At 40.8% G+C, this 25,408-nt stretch overlaps 1 protein-coding gene across 4 annotated transcripts in view; it reads right to left on the bottom strand.

Moving 5' to 3' along the window:
* The window catches only part of Pdzd2 (PDZ domain containing 2), a 370,241-nt gene that overhangs the window by 219,257 nt on the left and 125,576 nt on the right, over window positions 1-25,408 (bottom strand). The gene's annotated exons all lie outside the window — the stretch shown is intronic.

Genomic DNA, 25,408 nt, shown 5'->3' with positions numbered 1-25,408 from the left:
TCTACATTACCTTTCTGAGTGCAGAAGGAATATTGCCCCAGTACCCACATATCCTAAGTCTCCCCAAAATGCCTCCGCTGGCCTGCACTAACCCAGAACTCCACAAGGAAGGGACTTTCGGTTAATTCAACACAAAACAAATCCACTACAGCCTCCAGCTTCACCTTCGCACCCCTCACCAAGGGCTCTGAGGGCATCAGGCCAAGGAAATGTGGAATTTTATCAATCATGTGCAACACCTTTTCCGAAAGAGCTTCCAATAGTAAGTGTTTTCGGCTTTCTTTGAAACCCACATATACTTTCTGTCTTATATTCTTTGTGACCTTCTAAAAACGTGAAAACATACTTAGCCAGCACATGGGGGTTTGCTGTTCTCTACCAGGAAGGCTCTCAGCCGGAGGCTGGAGGCCTGTTCGGTTCCCCTGACTGTTTACAAGACATTGGGACACAGAGGGAGTCCTGTCACCCACTGGGGTAGGAGCATCTTAGCAAAACGAATGTGTCGGACTGGCCCTCGAGGATGAATGTCTAGGCACAGTCTGAATTCTGCAAGGAGGGACCCAGCCATGTGCATTCTGTTTGAAAATTCAACACAGATTCTTTTTTCTTTTTTTCCTGTTTTGAGATGCAGTCTTTCTATGTTGCCCAGGCTGGGCTTGAACTCACGACTCTCCAGCTTCTACCTCCTGGGAAGCTAAGATTACAGATGTGTGCCACAGGGCCTGGCTTCTCAACAAGAATTCTTACTACATGGTGATAATTAACACCAGTATACTTTGTCTCTTGTTCTAAAAGTAAGTGAATATGTATGTTTTGTTCTAATAATCCCAGACAGGGCGGGCACCTCAGCAAATGAAGTATCTAGAGACAGTCATCTCTCCATTTTCCAGAGTACAGTCTTAGTCAGAGAGATTGTGAAAGAAAAGAGGATTCAGACTGAATCCTGGATTTGTGGAAATCCATAAAAATCATGTTTTTTTTCTTCACCCATAAAAACAACATTACTATTAGTTCATAGAAAAAAAAGAAAAACACAAATACTACCAGCATGCTAATTTTGGGGCTGTAAGGATACATTTCATTCTATTTCAAAACATAGAAGTCAGACTAGTAAATTGGGAACACTGAGGTAGCCTCTTCCCCCTGCCCCAAGCACAGCATATTTACAAGCATGTAATACTTTTATTTATTTTTAGATGGACAAATATGGAAATTCCAAATTGGGATTCACAAGGGCTCAAGACTACATTCCCAGTTACTGATGTGTCTGACAGAAATGATGGGACTGATTCAGAACCAGTCACACAAGACACACAAAGCTGGGACCTTCTGGACCAGCTTGGGTCTGGGACATTTCCTGAAGCCCCGCATGTTAAAGACTTATTCTCCAGCAAGGTGCTATGGAAAGGTGTGGAAGCTTTAAGAGATGGGGCCCAGTGGGAAGTCTTGAGGTCAGGTGAGTGTGGGGTGCCCTCGAAGGCGATTGTGGGGTGCTGGTCTCATTCTCTCCTTCTTATCCCCATGTTTTGGAAATGAGGTGAGTAATTTTGCTTTGCTACATGTTCCCACCACAACACCCACCATGGGCCCAAAATGACAGGGGATCACAGGATGGGATCACAGACTGTAACCTTTAAAACTGGGACAAAAAATTAATTTTTGTTTTTATAGGTTGACATCTCTTAGATATTTGTTATTTAATAGAAAGGTAATACACTTTAAGGGACTAGGGATTTAGTTCAGCAGCATAAGTGCTTGCCTGGCAAGTGGAAGGTTGTGAGTTCAATCCCTGGTACCAAAAAAAAGAAGAGACAAAAAAAAATAAATTTTAAAAACAGTAATATACTTTGATGTTAAGAAGGAACATTTATTCGACATATGCTTATTGAGTTTTCATGTGTTAGGTGTGTGCTATTTAAAGGTGGCAATATAAGTCAACACAAGTTCTCTCATTTTCTGTGTCTAGTTGGTGAAGAGTTAAGCATCAGCTCTAGGAATCAGCGGGGCATGGTGGTGCATGCCTGTAATCTCAGCACTAAGCAGGCTGAGGCAGGAGGATTGCTGTAAATTTGAGGCCATCGTAGGCTACATAGTGAGTTCAAAACCAGCCTGAACTACATAGTGAGACTATGTCTCAAAAACAAAACAAAACAAAAAAACTATAATGGTTGATACATTGTATCAACTTGAGAAGTCTAGAAGTTTAACTAAGTAATTCAGCAATTCTACATTCTAGGGTGCAGAAGACATGCCCTTATTGCTGTAAGATATTGTTCATTGTGTCAACTTGAGAATTTTAAAAGTTTAACAAAGTGACTCAGTAGGGGTCTTCACTTTATAAGCATCCTGAGCCTGTGCAATAGGAAGCCAGGGAGAGGACATGAGTGCTACACTGGCCCTGCTTACAATACAAAGGAGGAAAGAGGCTTGTTCCTCTTCTCCTGTTTTTCCTGTTTTACTTTTGCTGCTTTAGCTGTCTTCCACCACCATGAACTGTTGCCCCTCTGCCACATCACTCTGCCTTGGAGCCAGCTGATTATGGACTGAAACCTCCACAAACTGTAAGCTAAATAAACTGTTCCTTCTTTATTTGGGGTGGGGTGGTTATTTTGTCTCACCAATGAGAGAAAATGAAGACAGATTTTGGTACTAGGAGTGGCTCTAGAGGAAAAAATTATAATGATGGCAGTCTTTGATGGCTTTAGGGGTTGGAGTTGGTTCTGCAACTTGATGAGCTCTAAAGGCACCATGGTCTCTCCTAATTCTGCGGGGTATTCAGATAACCCTGGGCATGAACTGTTTAACCAAATATGCCATGTAGATCCATTTGATTATCCTAATTCACCACTTGTGAGATGTCAGTTTAGTGGCTCAGTGCATGGAAATTCTGAATGTCTTTGGCACAGTACGAAACATAATGATGCTGGCTGGTTGATCTCAGAGTCACTGGACAAACTACTGAAAGAAAATGATGAGTTCAAAACATCCATAGGAAGTCTGAAGTCTTTTGGCTGTGAGGACAAATTAATAAAGGAAAATAAGGAGTTCAAAGATTCAAATTCCCAGCTCCAGACATAGCTAAGTAATTTAGAAGTTTCTAAGTGTGCCCTGAAGGAAAATCTTCTCTCTTTAACCACAGGCTGAAACTGCAGGAACCTAAACACAGAACTGAGTTTCTAATTTGACTAAAGTGCAACATAAATTTAGTGCTCAGACTCAACGGATACCTGTAGCCAAGGTGAGAACACTGATTGGAAACGAATGGAGAACTACTGAGCTATAAAGAAGATACGCTGGAGGCTTTTCATCAGGTAAATGGGTGCAGCTAAAGACCACACTCCTAATAAATCACACTCTAAAATAAATCAGACTTCCTGTGTAAACATCATATTGTCTCCCCAGTGTAAGAAACTAAGAGTAAATAAGACCCAAAAGGTACAATAGATATTGTGAAAGGGGAAGAAACTGCTCACAAGAAGAGCATGACTGGAATGCAGTAAAGGATAACATAAGGAAAGGGAGATATATATATACATGCACACACACAAGATAGCAAGATAATTGTACCACTTATTCTCTTAGTTCATTGAAAGGAACAGTTAGTGCTTATGTTGTTTGATCAGTTTTGCATGTCTGTATCTGGTAATCTGAGCAACAATATGCAGACAACAATATGCAGTCTAATAACCATTGTAAATTTCCTATCATCTTATTTTAAAATTATGTATTTTTAAAAGAAATTCTCTTTAAAATTAAAAAAAAAGAAACTGAGACATCCATCGAGCCAAAAATCATTTCTAAAGTCCCACATGCCAACATGCCCAAAACACATTAATTCCATTAGCAGGCTATTTCAGGAAATTGTGAGCATATTTCTTGGAATATATATGTTTACAAGACAGCCTCAAAAATAATCTGACATGAAAAACTGAAAATAAAGATGATTTTTAAATGCAATAAACTCCTTTTCATAATAATAAAAAATGGGATCCCACAAATGGGGATGGAGACATGTGGGAGGCCCCTGAGAAAGCTGAAGATGTTGAGTTCCTGGATGCTGATGAGATTATTTTGCCAGAGGAAGAGACTTGCCCACCCACAGTGATAAGAGGCATCACCACCTCACTCCCTGTGGTGTTGGAGTTTCCCAGTATCGCTGGGGAAACTGAGCCTGTGCTGCCCACACAGGATAATGCAGACACTCCTCAGAACCTACCTTCACCATCCATTTTTGCCTCCAGGCCCACAACCAGGTTCAAATCAAAGACAGCTCCTACCAGTGAGATACATAGTGTGACCCATAAGAACGTCTCTATTCTCCCAAAGAACTTGAGTTTTCTATTTTATAAGCAAAGGCCTAATGAGCAAGCTTGGGAATAGATTTTACGAGTGTGGGATAATGGTGGCAAAACAGTTTGTTGATATGGGCCCATTAAACAAGGATTCTGAGCTTAATGTTGCAGCTCATTTAGTAAAAAAAGGTGTTAATAGTTTATTTGGCTGGTTCTTCAGAGGAGGTCAAATCTTCGCCTTCAGCTTGGACGTGTCTCCTGGCTTCTAGCGCAGACTCTTTGGCTTTCACAGGGGATTTTTCATCCTCTTGGCATAGATTCTTCAGCCCTGCATTCCAGACCCATGGGCCTCCTGATACGGAATTGCATGGAACGCTACAGTGAGCTCCAGACCTTGGGCTGGACCTTTCAGACTGCAGAGTGCAGACACATTCTGCATGCTTCCTCATTCAACTCTGTGACTGACTGTTGTAGTCAGGGATTGCAAGGAAAACAATTATAGACAAGACATATAATTTATAATATTATTTTATAATAGTCACCCAAGAGTAAATACAAGAAGTACAAGAGATCTATCCACACACTAAAGACCTAGAAAATCCAGCCGAAGGCCTGGATCTCATGGCAATATCCTACATGAGTTCAGCTGAACACCTAAAGTCCATGACAATGCCTCCAATGGTCCCAACTAGAAGCCTAAAGCTCATGACAATGATTCATGCAAGTCTGCTTCATGGATCTATGCTGGGAAGGCCCCAAGCTCAACAGTAAGCTAGAAAGTCTGTGCCAGCAGAATGAAAGACCTGTGCCAGTATACTGAGGGTTGTGCACTAGAGGCAGGAAGCAATGCTCAAAGTAAGAGCTCCCCTAAAAAGTACCACAGTCTTCCTCAGCAACAGTGAAGTCCCAAGCTCCTCTGATGACCAGAACAACCGAGTTCCTATCAGGAAGCCAGCATGACAGGTTTCTTTTGGAGACTGAACAGCACATTTTCCTCTCCAGAGCCAGGAAGTGATTCTCAAAGGAAGGAGCAGAGCTCCCCCAAAGTGAACTGTAGCCATTCTCAGTGACAATAGGTCTTGAGCTCTGATGATGATGAGAATAGCCAAGTTCATCAGGGAAGAAGCATGACAGCCTCCTCCAGGAGAATCAATACGAACAAGAGAACCAAACAGCAGCGACACTACAGAGAACCAACAACATTATTCTTCCTCTCCAGGTTTCCTTTTTATGCTGGCAACAGTCCTCAAGAGGACCCTCTACACTCAGCACAATGCTGATTCAGTTCAGCTGGTATTTAAATTGTCCATCAGTCTTTAGTATACCACAATCTGACCACTATAAGCCAATCTTGTAATTTCTTATATACATTTGTATATCTTGTATTATATCTGCTTTTCTAGGAAACCTTTACTGATACACAAACAAACAAACGAAATCACTGAATGAGAAGATGGTTCATGTAACTGTCCTTAGGTCAAGTCTTACCTTCTTAATCATTAAGGTAGCATCACAGAGGCTAAAACATAAACTCTTAAAAACTGTAATAGGACAGCTCAGCATACAGATGGTATAGAAGAGATCTGAGGGCTAATAATTTGCTGTGATCTCATGTTACAAAATTCAACAGTAGAACACACCTATAATCCCAGCTATTCAGAAGTTTGAGGTAGAAGGATCACAAATTTGAAGCCAGTCTGGGCAACTTAGTGACAGATTGTCTCAAGATAAAAAGGGCTGAAGATGTACCTCAGTGGTAGAGCATGCTTGGGATCAATACCTAGTACTGCATTTAAAAAAAGGAAAAGGAAAGGAAAGAACAGAAAGGAAGAAAGAAAGGAAGGGAGGGAGAAAGAAAAGAAAAGGGAAATCAAACTGGTTGCTGTCTGGCTTAGTTACTTTTCTCTTGTTGCTAGGACACCCAAAACAAAGGAAGGAAAGGTTTATTTAGCTCACTGTTTGTGGAGGTTTCAGTCCATAATCAACTGGCTTCAAGGCAGGGTGATATGGCATGGGGGAAACACTTCAAGACATCAGCCAGAACAAAAGTGGAGAGAAGCCTCTTTTCCCTCCCACACATGCCACTCTCTACCCCTGCTCAAGGGTGGGTATAGCACTCACACCACTCCATGCCCTTTTCTTGCACAGGCTCAGGATATTTACCAAGTAAGGATCCTGGCTCCCTGCAGAGTCTCTTAGTTAAATTCCTAAATTTCTCCAACTGATACAATGTATCGACCATAACACTATCTTTGGGTTATGTTCATTGGGAGTTAGCACAGAACTAATCTGAATGGTTGCACTTTAACAGATGAAATGTCTTTATCTCAAAATCATTTAAGAGTTAAATCCACTTGACCGAGTGACCAGTTACAAAATATCAGGAAACATTCCTGAAGAGTTCAGGTCTCTTTCTTCTTGATCATTCCTTCTTTAGGACACTTAATAATAGGATGAGATACACCCCTTAAAGTTAGGTTTCCTAGTCACTGAACATTTTTATCCTCTAGATGCTGAGGATGCTACATCTACTGCCTTCAGACTTGAAATGTCAAAATAAAAGGAAAGTAACAGAGTCAAGTGACACAAAATTTTGTGACAGGGTCAAGTGTCATGAAATGTTCTAGGTATCATGAAGATGTCATCATGAAGTCACAGCTTATGGCCGTTTCTTCATCTTAAATTCCTATTGTATAGTCCAAGTTTTCCTTTTAAAAGTATTCATAAATTCAATAAACTTTCTTCATCTTCAAACTGTTGTCTGGTTGTCCTGAAACTTGCCATGTTAAATGCCAGAGGACATTTTTAAGAAGTTCTTGACTAAAAAAGGTGTGAGCATTTGTCAGATTTTTCTTGCTGGGACAAAATACCTGACATGCACAACTTAATGGAGCAATAGTTTGTTTTTGTTTTTTTTTTTTTTTTGGCTCATGATTTCAGAGTTTCAGCCCGTGGTTTGCTGGCTCTGAGGCGGAAATGTCATGGCAGAAGGGTGTGTTAGAGGAAAGGTGCTCACCTCCTCGCATCCAGGAAGCAGAAAGCGGAAGAGCCAGAAAGGAAGCAGCCAGGGCCCAGATAAAGTCCCCAGGGTCCCTCCCAGTGGAGAGGTTCACCAGGTTGTCTCAGCCCACACACTACTACACCTTCGGAGGAAGACTGAATCCCCTGCCCCTGAAAGCTTCTTCAGGGTTTCTAGAGATCCCAGGAAGTCAGAATGGAGTCACATTTTCCTCTTCACCTTTGTTATGAGTGGTGACATTTAAAACATTTGCAAATAATCTTAACTTTTGACATTTATCTCATTTCCCCAGTTTTGGAAGGAAGTTACACGCTTTCTTATTAATCAGACAGTGGCTGCAGGTTAACTAAAAGTGTAGTGATACCACAGCCCTGGATCGATCAGAGCTGCTTCTAGGGGTGGAGGGTAGGCAGGGAGTCTGAGGGGAGATCTTCTCTAAAGTACGCACACAGTCCTCAGAAGCTTTGGTCACCTGAGGTCTCTGATCTGTCCTCACACAAGTAGGTTTATAGTTACTGTAAAAAAAAATTGTGGTAAAATATATGTACCATAAAATTCATCACCTTAATTATTATTATTTTTTTTTTTTTGGTCTTTTTCATTTTTATCGGTACCAGGGATCGAGCTCACGACTGCCTGCTTGCAAGGCAGGCACTTATGCTGCTGACCTAAATCCCCAGCCCCTCACCTTAATTATTTTTAAGGGTAGATTTTAGTGACAATAAGATATTCATGTTGTTGTGCAACCATTCCCACTATCCATCTCCAGAACTTATTTATCATGCCATACTGAAACCTTATCTCCACTAAATAACAACCCCTTGTTCCTCCTCTCTCCAAAATCCTGATAGCCTCCATCTTCTTTTGATAATTTTGACTATTTGAGGATGCTTATACACATGGACTCATATGATCTCTCTATCTTGTGGGTTATTTTTAATTTCACGCACACACAGAGGGAAAACCATGGAAAGAGTATCGTGAGACGGCGCCATCTACAAGGCAAAGAAAAAGCTTGGGAAGAAACCAACATTGCCAACACACTGTTTTCAGACTTCTAGCCTTCTTCAGAAAGAAATTAAATTTCTGTTTAAAAAAAAAAGCCACCCATGCTGTGATGCTTGGAAGACTTAGCAAAAACAGTTTTTAAGTATGGGTAATATAGATAGCACATTTTATTTACCCATCAATTGACACTTGGATTTCTGCCAACATTTGGTTATCATGAACATGGTCCTACAAATATCTGTTTGAGTCCTTGCTTTTGATTCTCTTGGGTGTACATCCAGAGATGGAATTACCATATGACCTAATATGGTAAGTTCATTTCATTTTTGAGAAAATAGCACTTTCACGCTTTTTATTTTCCTCACCATTCATAGTAAAATTTATTGAGGAAATGTTAAGAAATTTAATAAAAGTTAAAATGTATACATAGAATATTGGCTTTGGAAAAAGTGACCTTAGTTATGTTGAGGCAGTCTTGTCTTCTGTTATTTTGAAATTTTCCTTTAAAATAAGAACTGCTTCTTAAGTCATTTTTATTGAGTCCACTGCCTTTGCTCAAACTTTTCACTCTGTTTCCAGCTTTTCCCACCCTTTGTACTGTTAAGTTCAACCACTTTGAGCCTTTTCATCCCCAAGTACTTACCCTTTAAGTGTCCATGTCACCATGACTGCTCTGTCCAGTTTAACCCTCCATCAGAACACCTTCTTTCCTTCTGGCTAGTGATCCATGAGAAGGAAAAACACTGGAAGGGAGCTGGGTGCCATATGTCCTAAACTGCCCAAAGGAAGCCACTGTCCCTTTGCTTTCCCACCGGACGAAGAATTCCTCAAGAAAAGGAACAACTTCAGAAGCAAAATGTATCAGGGCTGTGCCAACAATGGTGCAGATTTAGTAAAAACAAAACAAAACAAAAAAAAAAAACCTTGGTCAGGAAAACCAAAGACATCTGCATCGTGGACAGGGCATCTTCCAAAGTCCTGTCACAGACTACCCTTTCCATCTGTACAATTCATAACACCTGGACATTGTGCAGAAGTCCAAGAAAAAACCATGCAACTTTGTACTGATTATATTTATGTGGCTGATTAAGTGTCTGCATGCATGAGAAAAAAGGACAGAGTAGAGTTTCAGCCAGTTCTCTAGGGGCTGCTTTAGTGATGGGGGAATGGTCACTAGGGGAGTATTTAATTATCTATTTATATATATATATATATATATATATATTTTTTTTTTTTTTTTTTTTTGATACAGACTTTTGCTTTGTAGTTCAACCTTGCCTTGAACTGACTCTGTGGCCTAGGTTGGCCTTCAATTTGCATGATTCCCCTGGGGCAACTTAGAAACACCCATCTCAAAAAAGGAAACAAAGTTACATGTAGTGTTACTATATCATGACTAATTCTATTCCTAGGTATATACCTAAAGGAACTAAAAACAAATACACACGTAGTTTGTACATCAATATCTACAGCAGCATTATTCGTAACAGTCAAACAATAAAAAAGACCCAAATGTCCATCAATTGATGGGTGGGTAAATAAATGTGTTTAAACATTCTATAGGACACTATTTGGCAACATAAAGGAATAAATCCTGAAACACACTGCAATATAAATGCACACTGATGTGTCATGCTAAGTGAAAGACACTATTTAGAAATCTACATCCAGATATATCCAGAATAGATTGTAAATCTTTAGAGATACAAAGTTGATTACTAGTTTCTAAGGCTAGGAGGAGGAAAAAGTGGGGAGCAATTAGCAATAGTTATGGATTATCTTCTGGGAACTAGGAAAATATCTAAAATTAGATATTTGTGGTACTCAAATACCTAACCTACTTTGAATATATCTACTTTGAATATACAAAACCACTTAATAATGGTACATTTTAAGGGATCATTTTTTTTTTCTTTTTCTTTTTTATCAGTACCAGAGATCAAACTCATGACCATACACTTGCAAGGCAGGCGCTTAAGCCGCTGAGCTAAAGCCCCGCCCTAAGGGATCATTTTTATAGCATGTGAACTGTTCCTCAATAAATAAAAAAATAATTTTATAAAAATTATAAAAGAATGTATACTTGAAAACTCTTTCATATCATTATTAATCACAATTACTCCTCCAAGGGAAAACAGCTTTCCCAAGCATGAAATACAAGCCCCAGAAAATGAGGAATTTTGTATGTTCTTGGACACCGATATTTCTCCAGTATGTATAACCAGGGCTAAAATCTAGTAAGAGGTCAGTGAACATTCTTATATGAATGAAAAATAAAAAGATTAAGACAGCATTCAGAACCCAGACTTCCTGATTACGAGTTCTTCACAGTGGAGAGAAATGAGACAGTGACATCATAAGACGCAAGGTGCTCTGGGTAGGATGCCACACACAGAATTATTACTGAATTAAAGAAGGTATATGCCTCACTAGGGATGGACTTGGTGTTTTTTATGGATGCCTTCTCTATTGGGGCAGATGTGATGTTTGGGGATGGTCATCCTGTCAAAAAAGACGCAGGTATACCTGGGCTACATTACAGTCTCTCGTCCTTATGTGGGCTTCTGTAATCTTTCTCAGCCTAAATTTCTTCATCTAAACATGCAGATGAAAATGCTTATTTCTTAGTATTTAATGGAATATTTATTCATAAAAAGGGAAATAATCCTGTTATCTATAACAGCATAGATAGAACTGGAGAACACTATGTTAAGTAAAATAACCAGACACAGAGGTACTTTACTGTCTCACTGATATGTGGAACTTTAAAAAGTTGATCTCAGAGAATTTGAGGGTAAGCCAGGTAGAGTGGTACACATCGATAATCCCAGCAACTCAGGAAAATCACAAGTTCAAGCCCATATTAGGAAACTTAACAAGATCCTGTCTAAAAAAAAAAAAAGTAGAATGGTGGTTACCATGGTAACTAGAGGCTGGGCAACTAGAGGGAGGGTAAGATGGGGAAGATTAATCACTGTGTATAAATTCTTGTGTACTACCGCCCAAAAAGATGAATATAGATAGTGATAAACTAAAAGAAAAGGTTTTGAATGTTCTTATCACAAGTAAATAATGAATGTTGAAAAATAGATACGCTTTTCTGAGTTTTGTTTGTTTTTTGCATTATTATTGGACATTGAACTCAGAGTCTTTGCATTAAGCTGTATCCCTAGCTCATTCTTTATCTCTTATTTTGAGAGAAGTTCCCACTAAATCACTAAGTTGTCCAGGCTAGGCTTCAATTTACAGCCCTCTCAGAGTGCTGGGATTATGAATATGTGCCATCACATCTGGTTTGTTTAATCTGATTTGAAAATACATAATGTATTCATGATATATGATATGCCATAAATACGTAGAAACCATTATGTTCAATTTTAAAAAATGAAAATAAAAAATAATTCCTCATAGTGTTGTCACGAAAGTTAAAATGAAACGAATATTTGTAATATATACCCAGTGCCCTGCAGTGGGGAAAAATCTACAGGAGCATCTAATGAACAGATAAGTTTTCCAAATATTTTGTAAAAAAGAAAGAGTCAGGAAAAAAGAGTGATGGCCAGTGGCTGTTTACAAGCTTCACAAAGGCAGTTAAGAGAAGGTAACAAACATCCCTCCGCCTCTGGATTTGGTGGCACTGGCACTGAGAAAGGCAGAGAAAACAAAAGCTCCTCCTTTCCACCTGCTTGAAACCACGTCATTCCCTGAGGGCCAGCAGGTATGTGACCGGAAGCACCTCTCCTCCTCTTTAGAGCGAACCCAGACAACTATTCTCATGTGAACCGCATGCTTTTTCTTTCTGCTTTATACCGGTGCTACATGTAATTCTTTGTCTTCCTAATTAAAAAGAAGTACGTATGTGCCCATAAAAATGCAAATTATGTCCAAGTACAACAAGTAACTGAGGCAAACTGAACTTGAAGGGAGGAGACCTTTCATTTTGTTTGGTACCTGTTAATAACCTGCCTGCAGAAACAAGAAACAATGCTGGAATAGCATCTACAACTGCAGGGTGAGAAGCGTAACTGTTATTGTTTAGAATACAATACATAGAAAGCAACCAGCTCCCTGGCTAGCACACTGCCAACCCTCAGCAAATGGAAACTATTATTCCAAACACCCACTTCTTCCAATGTTCTATTGGTGTAGTGCTCGCTACCGTGGAATAAACTTAATTGAATAGTGCCCCCCAGAGGGCACTGGGAATTCAGCTGTGCTGACAGTGGAAGGGAGGTCTGGAAAAAGACTGAAGACAAACACAATTTAATTTTCTTTTACATTTTCATTGAATCAGCACTTGGACTTGGTGCACTAGGGTGTATTAGAGCCTGAGCAACGGTCCGATTTGCCTCCCAGCAGCAGCCTTTGGATGGAACTTTCCTGTTTGCAAAGCCTACACCACGAGAACAAGAAAACCTTGTGGGAACCAGCTGAGCACTGTGGGATCTGATGCTGGGCACTGCAGGCCCCACGCCCCTGGAAGACACTGTCCACCTTCCTTTCTGGAAACTTTCTCCCCTGACCCTGCATGCCCACCCTGTGCTTCTCCAGAGGAATTGGCTTCCTTCTGATGCCTGCCCCTCTGTAGGTCCAGCTGTGGCCCTGGCTCTTTCTGCAGATCTCTTTCCATTTGACCTTTCAGGTTGTCTCACACCACGAAGCAGCTTGTTGTCACGGGCTCAATTCCATAGAAGTGGTTGCTAATCAAGTCCAAGGGCAGGTTTGGTTTATCTGTGTCTGGTGGATGGCAGGTAGATGGAGGTGGGATGTATGTGCATGGAGGGAGAGAGGACAGGCACAGAATAAATCTAGCACATCTGGAGCTGCAGTAGGGTAAGGACTTCAAAGAGTCTGTTTTTCTACTAACAATGAGCTAATATTTACAAAGGGCTTACCATGCACCATGCATTGTCTCCCTTAATCCTCACAAACTTCCAAAGGAATTTGATCCTATTATTACCAGACCTCCAGAGGTGACTGCTGATAACCTTTCTGTGATTTTCTAAATGCCTTTTATTCTTCACTTTAAAGGCTAAGAAATCAAAGCCTAGAGTGATTGGGGTAAAGTTTAAGCACTTTTATGTATTGTCAGTGGGGATAGAAAGTGCTTAATCTCTTAGGGGAAGTATTTGCAACAAGAGTAACAAATTTTGTATGGCTTGTTTACTTATGATACTGGGGACTGAACCTAGCACCTTTACAATGAGCTACATCTTTGGTCCTTTTTTAAATTTTGAAACAGGGTCTCATCAAATACCTAAGTTGACCAGGCTAACCCAAACTTGTGATTCTCCTGCCTCAGCCTCCCCACAGTGCTGAGATTATAGGTGTGCAACCAGCTGCTTGAGGATCCCACAGCTAGGAATTTTTCACATATACTTGTAGATGTACAAAGAGGTATGGGAACATAAAATTGATTGAAGATCAATCAATTTTATTCAATTAGAGTACTAAAAAAGGTACTCTGGAAAATATATATTGCAGGTAAAACAGATCAGATACAAAAGAAAACTTGAATCTATTGAATTAATGTGACAGTGCTGTCCAAACATGTGCACAGATTAAATCTAAACATAGAAAAATTAAATTGGGCTGGGGATTTAGTTCAGCAGCATAAGCACCTGCATGGCGAGAGTGAGGTCATTAGTTCGAACCCTAGTACCCAAAAAAAGAAAGAAAAAATAAATAAAATTAAATTAATGGGGAATTAGTGTAGTAAGAGTCTAAGTTATTTTTTTCTTTAGAATATTGTTTCGGGGCTGGGGATTTAGCTCAGTGGCATAAGTACCTGCCTTGCAAGCAGGCGGCCGTGAGTTCGATCCCTGGTACCAGTAAAAAGAAAAAAAAAAAAAAAAAAAAAGAATATTGTTTCACTGTTGCCAATGAAAGTAAAAATTAGTGTGGGGGAGGGACTGCATCCCTGGGGAATTAAGTGATAACTTTGTAGATAAGTGGCTGTATGAATCTATGGTGACAGGGAGAGAGAGTGAGCAGAGAGCTCAAAGTGAGGGCACTTTGGTTCCTACCTAGAAAATGACAAAGGAGGAATACTGTGATACCTTGGCTGTCAAACCCATTTCTTCCCTAATTCATGTCTGAACATTGAATTAGTCTGAAAACTGACCCCATAAGAAATAAAGGAGAACCAAATAGTTGGTTCCGAGGCCCCAAAATCATGCTTATAAATTCATTTTTCCAGGATTTTAACAAATTCTACAATGATTTATTTAACTCTATTGTGGTTCTCACAGTTTTCCTCTTAGTTTTTCTGTGGGTATCATTAACTTTCATTGGAACTATAGTTATGATATTTTATGCAGATAACATGACAAAAAAGGAAGGAAGAAAGCACAGTGACAGATGTTTGAATGCACTCACCAAGCATTACGTGTTATCTGGTGCTTGGACTGAAGCTTGGTCACTCCTCTGTGGCGAGACACAAGTAAGTTTTCTCAAGTTGAATTTTTGGTTCAATTATTGAGCAAAGTTACAAAAACTAAGCAGATCTCTTTTTCTTGAACTTTGCTGTTTGAACAGTGGAAAGTTTGAGATTAGGGCTGTTCCACAACTGAGGCATCACTGTATTGTGGAGGGTGTGTGTATCTGCTGTCTGTCTGTCTGTCTGCTGTCTCTCTTGGAAGAAGGATCATGGTAGATGAGTGGTAGATTCCGGGCTGATAGCAGACTTTCCTGTAAATCTCAAATGAGATACTTCCCATAAGAAGACAATGCTAAACATCCTACTTAGGGAATGACACTTCTAAAATTTTTGATGTCTCATTCCTTTCTGTTAAAAAAAAATTTGGCATGCGCTCCCAATATATTTATATGTATATTTATTTAATGCAGACATATGGTATGATACAAATAACATTATATACTTTATAAAACATATATTAAAAAGATATTTTTAAAGGATACAGTTGGAAGTAGGAATGGTGACACATCGATACACCCAGAACTCTAGGAGGCTGAAGTGGAAGGCTACGATACATGGATTCAAATGGAGGAGGTATATTAGTGGCAGCATCTAATCAATCATAGTGGTTGTTATGGTTTGTGTCTAGGTGGCCCCCTAAGCCTATTGCAGTCATGGAGGCAGCTGAATCTAGCATCTGTGATTGGTTTGTTGCCTAGTGCCGGGATTAGTGGTGTGAGTGCCCAGGGGTGGGTAACCAGCATACAATATGAGGAAGGGAAGAAGCCATGGGTTTTTCTCCTTTTTGCCTTTTGCTTTTGCTACTTGTAGCTGCCATGTCATGAATGGTTGCCCCGCTGAATATGGACTGAAATCTCCAAAAAAATTATAAGCTAAATAAACCTTTCCTTCCCTAATTTTGGGAGTCAGGAATTTGTCTCAATGGTGAGAGAAAATTAACCAAGACTGTGGTCACTTTCCAATGCTCTCTACTCCTTGTGCAAAGATTTTGGCTGAAACTTCGCATTAATTTTCAACTTTACTGAGCTATTCTTGCTAACTTATTGAAAGGTAATGTCTTTTTAATAGTTTTAGCACAGAAACTCTAAAGTTCCTTGGAGATTTAAAAATGTAATAATTTTGTTCTTAAGATTTTAAGTATGAAACTTGAAAATGTATGTGTTGGCAAAAAATAACACAGACACATTTGTATAATTTATGGAAAGTTTCCAAAAATTCATTTTAAAAATGCCTCCATAAGAGCTGGGCATGGTGGCTCATGCCTATAATCCCAGCACTCGGGAGGCTGAGGCAGGAGGATTGTTGTGAGTTCGAGACCAGCCTGGGCTACAAAGTAATCTCAAGGGCAGCCTGAACTGCATAGGGAGACCCTGTCTCAAAAAGACAAAACAAAACAAAACAAAACAAAACAAAAAATGCCCCAATAGCATTTCTTTCTTCTGAAAAGTAGTTACTTGTTATTATATCATCTTTTCCTTAGGAAGACAGGTTTTATGTGTTGTGTTTACAAAAGCACTTCTAATCCCTCTAGTTCACTTGTATTTATTGATAGTTTTGGCCTTTGAAACTATTGCCAAAAGATGAAAAAAAAGTATACAGTCATCCTTAAACTCCATTACTCCCGGAGACAACCATCAGACTCCTATAGAGTAAAATACTTCCCTTCACATTTCCTATTTTTATTTCAAAGCAGCAAAAACAAAATAAAACATAAATACACAAAACAACAACAACAAAACAACCACAAAAACAGTAACAACCAAAAAACCACCCTACTAGGGGCTGGGGATTTAGCTCAGTGGCATGAGCGCCTGCCTTGCAAGCAGGCAGTCGTGAGTTCGATTCCTGGTACCGATAAAAACCAAAAGACACACACGTGTACACACACACACACAAAAAGACCACCCTACTAATCTAAAGTGGTAATGTGAAGAAATTAATGATACTGATGACATTCCGCAAGACCTCTGGTGCTTGCCTTTAGCTTCTCTGCTGCATGAACTGGTCTAGAAACAATAAACTGAATCAGTTTTATGTTCTGGTCTATTTTGGTAACTTTACCCAGAATTCTTTTTTCTTTCAGGCAGAGCAGCCGTTGGTTTGCTCAGTTTCCCCATAAACCACTGTTATAGCTAAATAAGTCACTGACTTGTGAAAATACATCTTTTGGAGCTGTTTCTTTCCTTAGTGACACACGAATAAGCAAGTCATTCTTCGCAGATGCGGACCGGGACAATAAGTAAACATTTCTTGTGCTGCAACAACCCTCCTGAACTTCAGCAATGCTTCTACACATCTTCCTGAAAAAATTGCTGACAAAACCACGCTTTTCACTTCATAGCTACCTTGTTTACCATTTATTATGTCAGCTATTTTCACATCAGGAAGAAGAAGAGTTTTCCTAATGTTACGTGGTTTTTTGCTTTAAAAAATGAATAAAAAAAAAAAGAAAACCAGAACCTTAAAATCAGTCTTAAATATTCAGTTTAGTAAAATTCTGTACTATAGCATTGCATAATCTTAAATACTACTAACCCCTTTAAAACTATTTGCTTTTATGTTGACAATATTTAGACTTTAAATATCTCGCTAATTAGGTTGGCTTCATACAATCATGTATTATTTCAATGTGAAATCTATGCCTAGGGTGGGTTTTTTTGTTAGTAGTAGAGGTTATACATTTGTATTGCACATAGACTTAAAAAAAAAACAAACAGGAATTGAGCTTAAGACCTTGTGCTTGCCAGGTAGGCACTGTGCCACTGAGCTATAGATTTTTGATAATTTCAATTTTTTTGCTCTGACTTATCAGTCTGAATATACTGTTACTGTTTTATTTCATACGAGGTGGAACAACAGAGGTAGTAAAACTAGCCATTTTCTTAACATCTGTTTATAGCTGCATTCACATCACCATCATCATCATCTATTTGTTTCGTGACTCTAGGGACTGAACCCGGGGCCTCAGGCATGCTAGGCAAGCGCTCTACCATTGAGTTTACAGACCACGTCCTTTTAAAATTTGGTGACACAGTCAGAGTTGTCCAGGCTGGCCTTGGATAACCTGAATGTATGATCCTTCTTCTTCTGCAACCTCTTAGGTAGCTTTGATTATAGAAGTGTGCTCCCATGTTTTGCTCATTGTATTAATCTATTCCCCTTACCCCACCCAAAATCTTCTGAGTTTTCTTTAGCTTTTATCCATTTAGTAAAGGTGAATTTAATCAACAACATAATTTAATCCATAAACTTACTTCACAAAGAAAGCAGACATAAAACACCATCCTGGAAATCAGTCAAGTGAATTGACTGGTGATGGTGGCTTTGTGCATCTCTCCCCTTCCCTGGAGATCTGTAATACAACATACAACACAAGGACCTCCCGATGGACAGACTGAATAAGAAATCAGTGTCAAACCTACTGAAAATCAATTGCGATGCTAATGATTTTCCTTTTTTCCCACAAACCTGGGCTTCCAACTTTGGCAACCACCTCTCTAGAACACAAGCCATTCACAGACTTAATGCTGTGGGCGTCCTTTGCCCCTTGGCTGGGTCAGATGAGGGTGTTGCAGGAATAGATATGTGGGCTAAATAAAACCCTAGAGGCCGGGGGTGGGGGAAGACCTGTCAAATCTGATAGAGGCTCAAACTTAAAGGGTCGAATAGGCATCTTCACTCCCCACACCCTTCCCTCCATAATAGTTTGGCCAGACCTTCTTCAGAGATATTTGTGAACATAGACCTGCAATCCCAAAGACCAAAAGTAGCTCAATAAACCCCAGTCCTATTTAAAACATTTAACCTTCCACCAGCCTAAGGCTGAGCTTGGTGTGCCCTTCAGCTGTAGGGATAGCTCAGCTATGGTCTTTCTTGTTCCCCAGGGGGAAAGGCTGACTTTAAATCCTATAAATGATAGGCACATGCTTTCTTTGGTGAAACCTGAACAAGCACCCATGGGATGCGTCAGTTGTACACCATCACAGGCCTCTGGGACTCAAAGATACAGGGAATCTAGACATTTATACCTTTGTATTGCTCCATAAACTTTGACACTGTTATGCCAAGTCACCCAAAAAGCCACTAGTAGTCACATCTCCACAAACTTTTAAAATATGTATAACTGAAACTCATATCCTCAAAATCTTTGGAGGAAGACTGGGTTTCAAAGAATTCCATGGAGAAATCTATATAACCATACACAACCTATGATTTATTTATTTGCTTTTTGTAGTACTGGGTGTGGAACCCAGGGGCACATGATATCAGAAAAATGTTCTTCCATAAAGCTGTTACCTGCCCTACCTATATTTTATTTTAAATTGTGCAAAAGTAGTATGTATTTGGGCCCCTAAAACATCAGATTTTACCACCCTTCAGAGGAAGACAGCAACCTACAATTACATGCTAAATATGGGAGCCCAGTCTTTTAATTTCTGCCCTTGGCAAACACTGGTGAATGAAAGTCAAGTTCATTACCTACAACTGAACTGAGAAGGGCAGTTATCTCCTTCCGCTTCTGAAGTAACTGAGAGACCAGAAGTGGACCAGGTAATAAAGCTTGGAATTCAAAGACCTTTGCGGAAAAATATCTTGAGAGTCATTTGAGGTCTTGGGCACTCAAGATGAGGCTAAAAATGCTTATGCTGTATTTAATGCCTGGGAGAGAAAGACGAAATAGAAGTCAAGATTCCTGACGATGCCCAAGAGTGCTCATGGGTAGAGGGGCAGGAAGGCAGACCAGTAACGCTGTAATTGCATTAAGATGCTTCTCTTTCTTTTCTTGTTATGGTTTTTGATCACAACAATTCCTGAAATCACCGCTAACAGTTAGCCGTGAATGTCTTACATGAAGACACTTGGGTTCTCCATCTTCTAGGGTGCAGGTCAGCCACCCAGCGATGGCTGTGTTGCCTCCATGTGGCTCTGACCCAGATACCAGAAGAGAAGCAGGTCCCTGGGACGGAGGAAAGACCATCTCTGGATGCAGCTCTGAAATCCGTCCCTTCTTAAATAGTGGCAATCACTCTGTGACTAGCGTCTCCCTATAAACAGTGGACCCTAAGAAGCTGCTCTGTGAGTGGCTGGGGATGATGCTCTGTGGCCTAGGCCAACCTTGTCGGTTTTCTGAAAGTCCCATCCCACTGGCCAGCACAGTAGGAGCCATTGCTGTTACACTTTCCTTAAAGGGCTTTCTGAGTGCTAGAGGCTGGAGTTCAGGAAACCAGGGAAGGGTTACAGGTGGGCTTATGGGATCAGGTTCTCATCTACTTACAGGAACCTGGGGGCCCTGGCCGGGTATGGGGAGGGGAAACGGCATCTCTGGGAATGACATGGACACATGAGTCAAGCACAGGTGGAGCTCAAGTCATTTTCTGCCTGCAGATGGCCCAGGTGTTGCCATTCTAGAGACAGCTCTGAAGGCTGAAAGCATCACCCAACAGGGCAGCTGTGAAACACACACAGCTGCGCGGGTGATAAATCTGACTGAGACACCATGCCCCATTTCAGCCACAAGGTGGCAGGCAACGGCGCTCAGAGTCTCCACAGCCTTGCCCCAGGCACTCCGGAGCTGAGGGAGGGCAAGTTTCCTCAGTCCCTTCCTAGGGTTATCAATTAGATGCTTCATGAAGTTGCTATAAACTGAATTCATCGAAGGTTCTAGATGTAATCCTCATTCACTTACCGAACATGTAGAAGATTTAATTTTCTATTTGTTTTGGTTATAAACAATAAACTACACAAAACTATCCTAATCTCGTTAGTTGCTATTTACAGTGTTGAGAAGAAAGTTCTAGAATCTCACTCAGATAGCATGAATTTCACGCTTCTTTCTTCTCCATGAAGATACCTGACCTCAACTACTTCCCTAAGCCTGTTATCTCCGTGGTACAATGAGAAAACAGGACTTGGATGAACTCTCAAGGCGCCTTCCAGAAACCAGGTCGTGAAAGGAAAGAGCATGAGGAGAAAGCAGGCTCAAAACAATGAAGTGGGACACAAATCTAAGGTCCCATAATGCTCCATCTACCCTGCAGCCTTGGGGAATGGACTGTTCCACATGGCAAGCTTTCCAGATAATTGAATTTTAAATGCTGAAACTTGTTTTCTTTTTAACCTTCTGTAATGGAAATCTTTCTAAAGTGTATTACACGCTTCTTTGGCTTCTTGAATAGCACACTGAATATAATTTAACCGTTCCTTAATGTCTCTAGGTCATCATGATGACCACCTCTTACTTACTATACACACAGACACACACACACACACACACAGACACACACACACACACACTGGGTGCCTCTGGGCATTTCAGGTAGGCAGGACCCTTGTGTTAAAGGGCCCCAGAGAGCTATAATTGGCCATCTTCTCTCCCCATCTCTTACCTGCAGTCATTTCTCCAAGCAACACCTTCTCACAGCCTCTTGACACTCTGTTTAAAATCTGCTATAATCCACACAGAACTCAAGGTTGCCATGGGTAACCAGAGTCTAAGCTTGTACCAACCCTAAATTTAATTTTACACACAATTTGAAGGCAGTGGGGAACTGTGCTAAAGGTTACTTCTGGTCAGGGCTGACGCTTACCCAGCCTTCACAGTAGGTAATGCTCTATGCCAGGTATCCCCTTCCCATGTCCCCAGATGCCCATCTGCTTATGCAACACCCTGGCTCTTCTCCTGGGACCACACAGGATCCATACATCTCAGGACCCCAAAGGTGCTGTCTGGCTAGGGGGGCTCTAGGATCCTGTCCCTGCATGCACTAGCATCCTTTCCAAATGGTCAGTATCCCTGGTCAACCAGCTCTACCATGCAGCAGTCTCCCCTTACTCATGGGTTTTAGTTATTTGTAGTCAACTACGATCCAAAAATACAGTACAGTACATAGCATATGTTGAGAGAGAGAGAGAGAGAGAGAGACCGGATTCCTGTAGCAATATAGCAAAGTGTTATACTCGTTCCATTTTATTATTACTTATTGTGGTCAATCTCTTATGATATCTAATTATGCATTAAAATTTACCATAGCTATCATGTACAAGAATGCATGTACAGCTTTGCATGTCACAGATAGGGTTTGGTACCGTCCAAGGATTCACTGGGGGTCTTGGAAAGAATCCTCTGGAGATGAAAGGAGACCACTGTCACCTGAATATCACTCTAGTTTCTGGGCTGAAGACTGTTATTTGCCTCTCTTGTGACTGGCTGGTAGAATGTGGGTGTCCTCTCATTTCCCAAACTCTAAGGCCTTTTCTGAGGTACAGGATGGGTTCTGGGTTCAGATTTCCTGAGACCAGCTGGGTACAGTATTAAAAGTTACTTTAGGAGCCGGGGATTTAGTTCAGCGGCATAAGCACCTTCCTGGCAAGTGAGAGGTCATAAGTTTGATCCCTGGTACCAAAAAAAAAAAAAAAAGACAGAAGCTACTTTGCACTGAACTCCCAGCATGTGCCAGATGCTGTAGTTCAGGACATCAAGTAGGTCATCTCTCATCCATCACATGTTCCTTCTGGGGAAATATGTAGAACCCGCCTCTACCACTGAGGTAACTTGTCCATGGTCAAGAGGCCAGCAAGCAGCTCTGGAAGCCAGAGCCATCTCTCTCTGAGGCTTCTGTCCTGTGTGCTTGGCTCCTTTCACATTTATTAATGTATAAAAATGTCCAAGTTACAATTTAAAAGTAAAATGTTGGCCCTTTTACTTTTTGAGAAGTCTATTTATTTTTGTTTGGGTGTGTGGGTTTCATTTAATTAATTCCACATTGCATTACCAAGTTAGAACAATCTGTCCCCAGGGAACAGATCTGATTTACTTATAGAAAAAAAAAAAAAAAAAACCTAGCAGAGGGAGGGACTGGGCTTCCAAAGTATTCCTTGTAGGAACTAATCTAAAAACCTTCCCAGTTCTTCTTGGACCAAACAGAAGTAAACAGAATACCGCAAAAAAATCCCATCTTCTCGGAGTGGTTCCGATAGAGCTGAGAAACAAACTTCCTTTCATATGTCACCAGCTATGACTGCAAGAAGCAACAGTGACATCAAGCGCCACTGATTTCCCTCCTGCACCCAGAAAGTTCTCTGGAAGTTCACACAAGAATGAAGCTGTCACCACTCACAAGAACAAGAACTTTAAAACTCCTTGGGGAGCCTACTAGCTAGACCAGCAGCAAAGAAGGCAGGAAAAGTCAGTAATTTGGGGGTGGTCTTAAGTTTAGGTCCCCTCCTGAACCTGGGGTATGGAGGAGCTGCCACATCCATCCATGGCTGTGAATTTTCTGATCATTCCTCAGAGATGAACATTCCAAATTGACCCTAAACTAGTTTTTGGAATAAGCCAACCATGACCTCATCTTTCTTTTGCACCTGCTCCTCCCACACTCAACACATGCCGTTCTCAAAAATACTTACAGTGCTCTAAAGTCGCCAGAGGAAATTGTCTCAGGGAGCAAACTGTCTGAAGATTGAACTGACATAGGTTGAACAGGTTCAGAGGATCACCTGTGTTAAGTTTCCTGAGCCTGAAGTAGCAAAGTACCACAGCTGAGTGACTTAAGCAGCAAATGTTTACTATCTCAGAGTTCCAAAAGCTAAAAGTTCAACACGAGGTGTCAACAGGGCCACACTCTCCCCACTGCTGGGGAAGACTCTGCTCCAGGTTACCTCTCCCTTAGCCTTTGTAGTCCTTTGACTTATGGTAGCACAACTCCAGTCTTCTCCAGGCATTCTCCCTGGGTGTGTGTGTCCATAATTGCCTTTTATGAGGATGCCAGTCATATTGCATTAGGGGCCCACTCTGCTCCAGGATGACCTCATCTTAACTAATTACATCTATTTCCTTACTTCCTGATAAGGTCACTTTCTGAGGTATTTAGGTTTAGGATTTCAACATGAATTGTGAGGAACATAATCCAACCCATAACATCATTTAAGATAGTTTTGAATGCAAAATCAAACTCAAGAGACAGAGTAGATCAGATTTGCCAAAAGAGCATCTCATACTGTGTATGATTCATCCCAGTGGCAGGGTAGACAAGAAGTTGGCCTGTTGATCCCTGAAATCTGCTGCTTACAAATAAGTGTGAATAAGCAACCTTCAAGTGAGGAGCAGAGAGGTGCACTGGGGTCTCCACAAAACCTTAGATCCTTCTCAGCACTTTATAGGAAAAAATCCACATAGGTAGTTGCAACATTTTAGTTCTGAAGGAAACTGCTAGTTACAATGAACAAAAAGAGAACATTTAAGAACATTCAAAAAATAGTATCTGAACTGAATGTATACAGACTTTTTTTTCTTGTCATGATTTCCTAAATGATACAGTATAAGAACATGTATGTAATATTTCCAGTGTATTAGGTCTTATAAAGAATGATTTATAGCATACAAAAGGATATGCACAGGTTGTAGGCAAATATTATGTAATTTTATATAAAAGGAGCTGAGAGTTCTTAGAGTCTGGTATCCACTGAGCGTCTTGGAACCAACTGCCTTGGATACCTAAATCTCAGAGTGCAGCTAGCCCTAACGCCCTGCCTAGATGGAAGTTTGCCAAAGGGATTTCATGTGATTTGTCTCCCAAGGGTGCATGTGGCAATGCTGGGAAGTGGTGTGGACTGCTAAGAGGTAGGTTCTAGCATGAGGTCCTTAGATCAACTGGGGACACCCTCAAAGGGCTTGGGGGACCTCACAGTCCCTCTATGGCTTCCCAGCTGTTGACAAGCTTTCTAGCTCACATCTGTGTTCTTGTCAGGACACTGACCACCAGAGGCTTGTCCAGTGGGGTGACTGATCTTGGACTTCCAGAAGTGTGAACTATTCAAACTCTTCTTCATGAGTAGACTCCCTTTGGTATTTCATTATAGTCATGAAAAGTGGATTAGTTGATTCTATATAAAAACTGAATTGCTATTTATAAGATGAGGAAAGGGACCATCATTCCTCATCAATTTGGATAGGCAGAAGCCTGTTAGTCGGTGCTACTCTTTTTCTTCTTTGGAATCTGGAATTATGCTGAGGAGGTATTTTGTGCACCTATAAACCATCTGTGACATTATGTACCAGGCCACAGTGGTTAGGAGTGTAAACCATGGGGTCCGGATCACACCTGGTTCTGCCAGGTGTGATCTTGGGCAAGTTACGTGTGGCCATCAAAACTGTTTTCTACAGAGATGTGGTAGGTATTAAGTGAGGCAGTGGTTGGCAGATGTTCCCTATGCTGAACACTGCTCAATAAAGGGTTCTTCTTATAACTGTTCAAGGGGGATAAGAAACGAACCTTGAAAAATCAGGGTGGTCTCTCTTGACATGTTAACTTTGTGGTTGTTATGAGGCAGTGAGAGACCAGGACTCCAGGGGCACATAGTAGAGGGCAAATGGAGCAGGTATGTGATACTTAACGCATGAACATTCCAAAGAAAGGAATTTGAGCAGTCCTGGGAGGGAACATGTAACTCTTGGAGTATCTGCCTGAAAAGAGTGTTTCTGTGTACCCATAGGGATTTAAGCTACACTGCTAACAGTGTGTTTATGGCACAGGCCTTGGGTCACAAGGTATTTTGATCTCTGAAGGGACTAGAGACTGAGTAACTAAGGTCAGCCACACGGGTCCTTCATGCCCACATGACCAGCCCCAAGAACCCTGACACCAAGCC

This window comes from Cavia porcellus, unplaced genomic scaffold (assembly GCF_034190915.1).
Source record: "Cavia porcellus strain 051 isolate PalLab524CR breed Dunkin Hartley unplaced genomic scaffold, mCavPor4.1 scaffold_11, whole genome shotgun sequence".
NCBI lineage: Eukaryota > Metazoa > Chordata > Mammalia > Rodentia > Caviidae > Cavia > Cavia porcellus.
The sequence above is the reverse complement of the archived record's forward strand: the minus strand, read 5'-3'. Positions and strand labels throughout refer to the sequence as shown.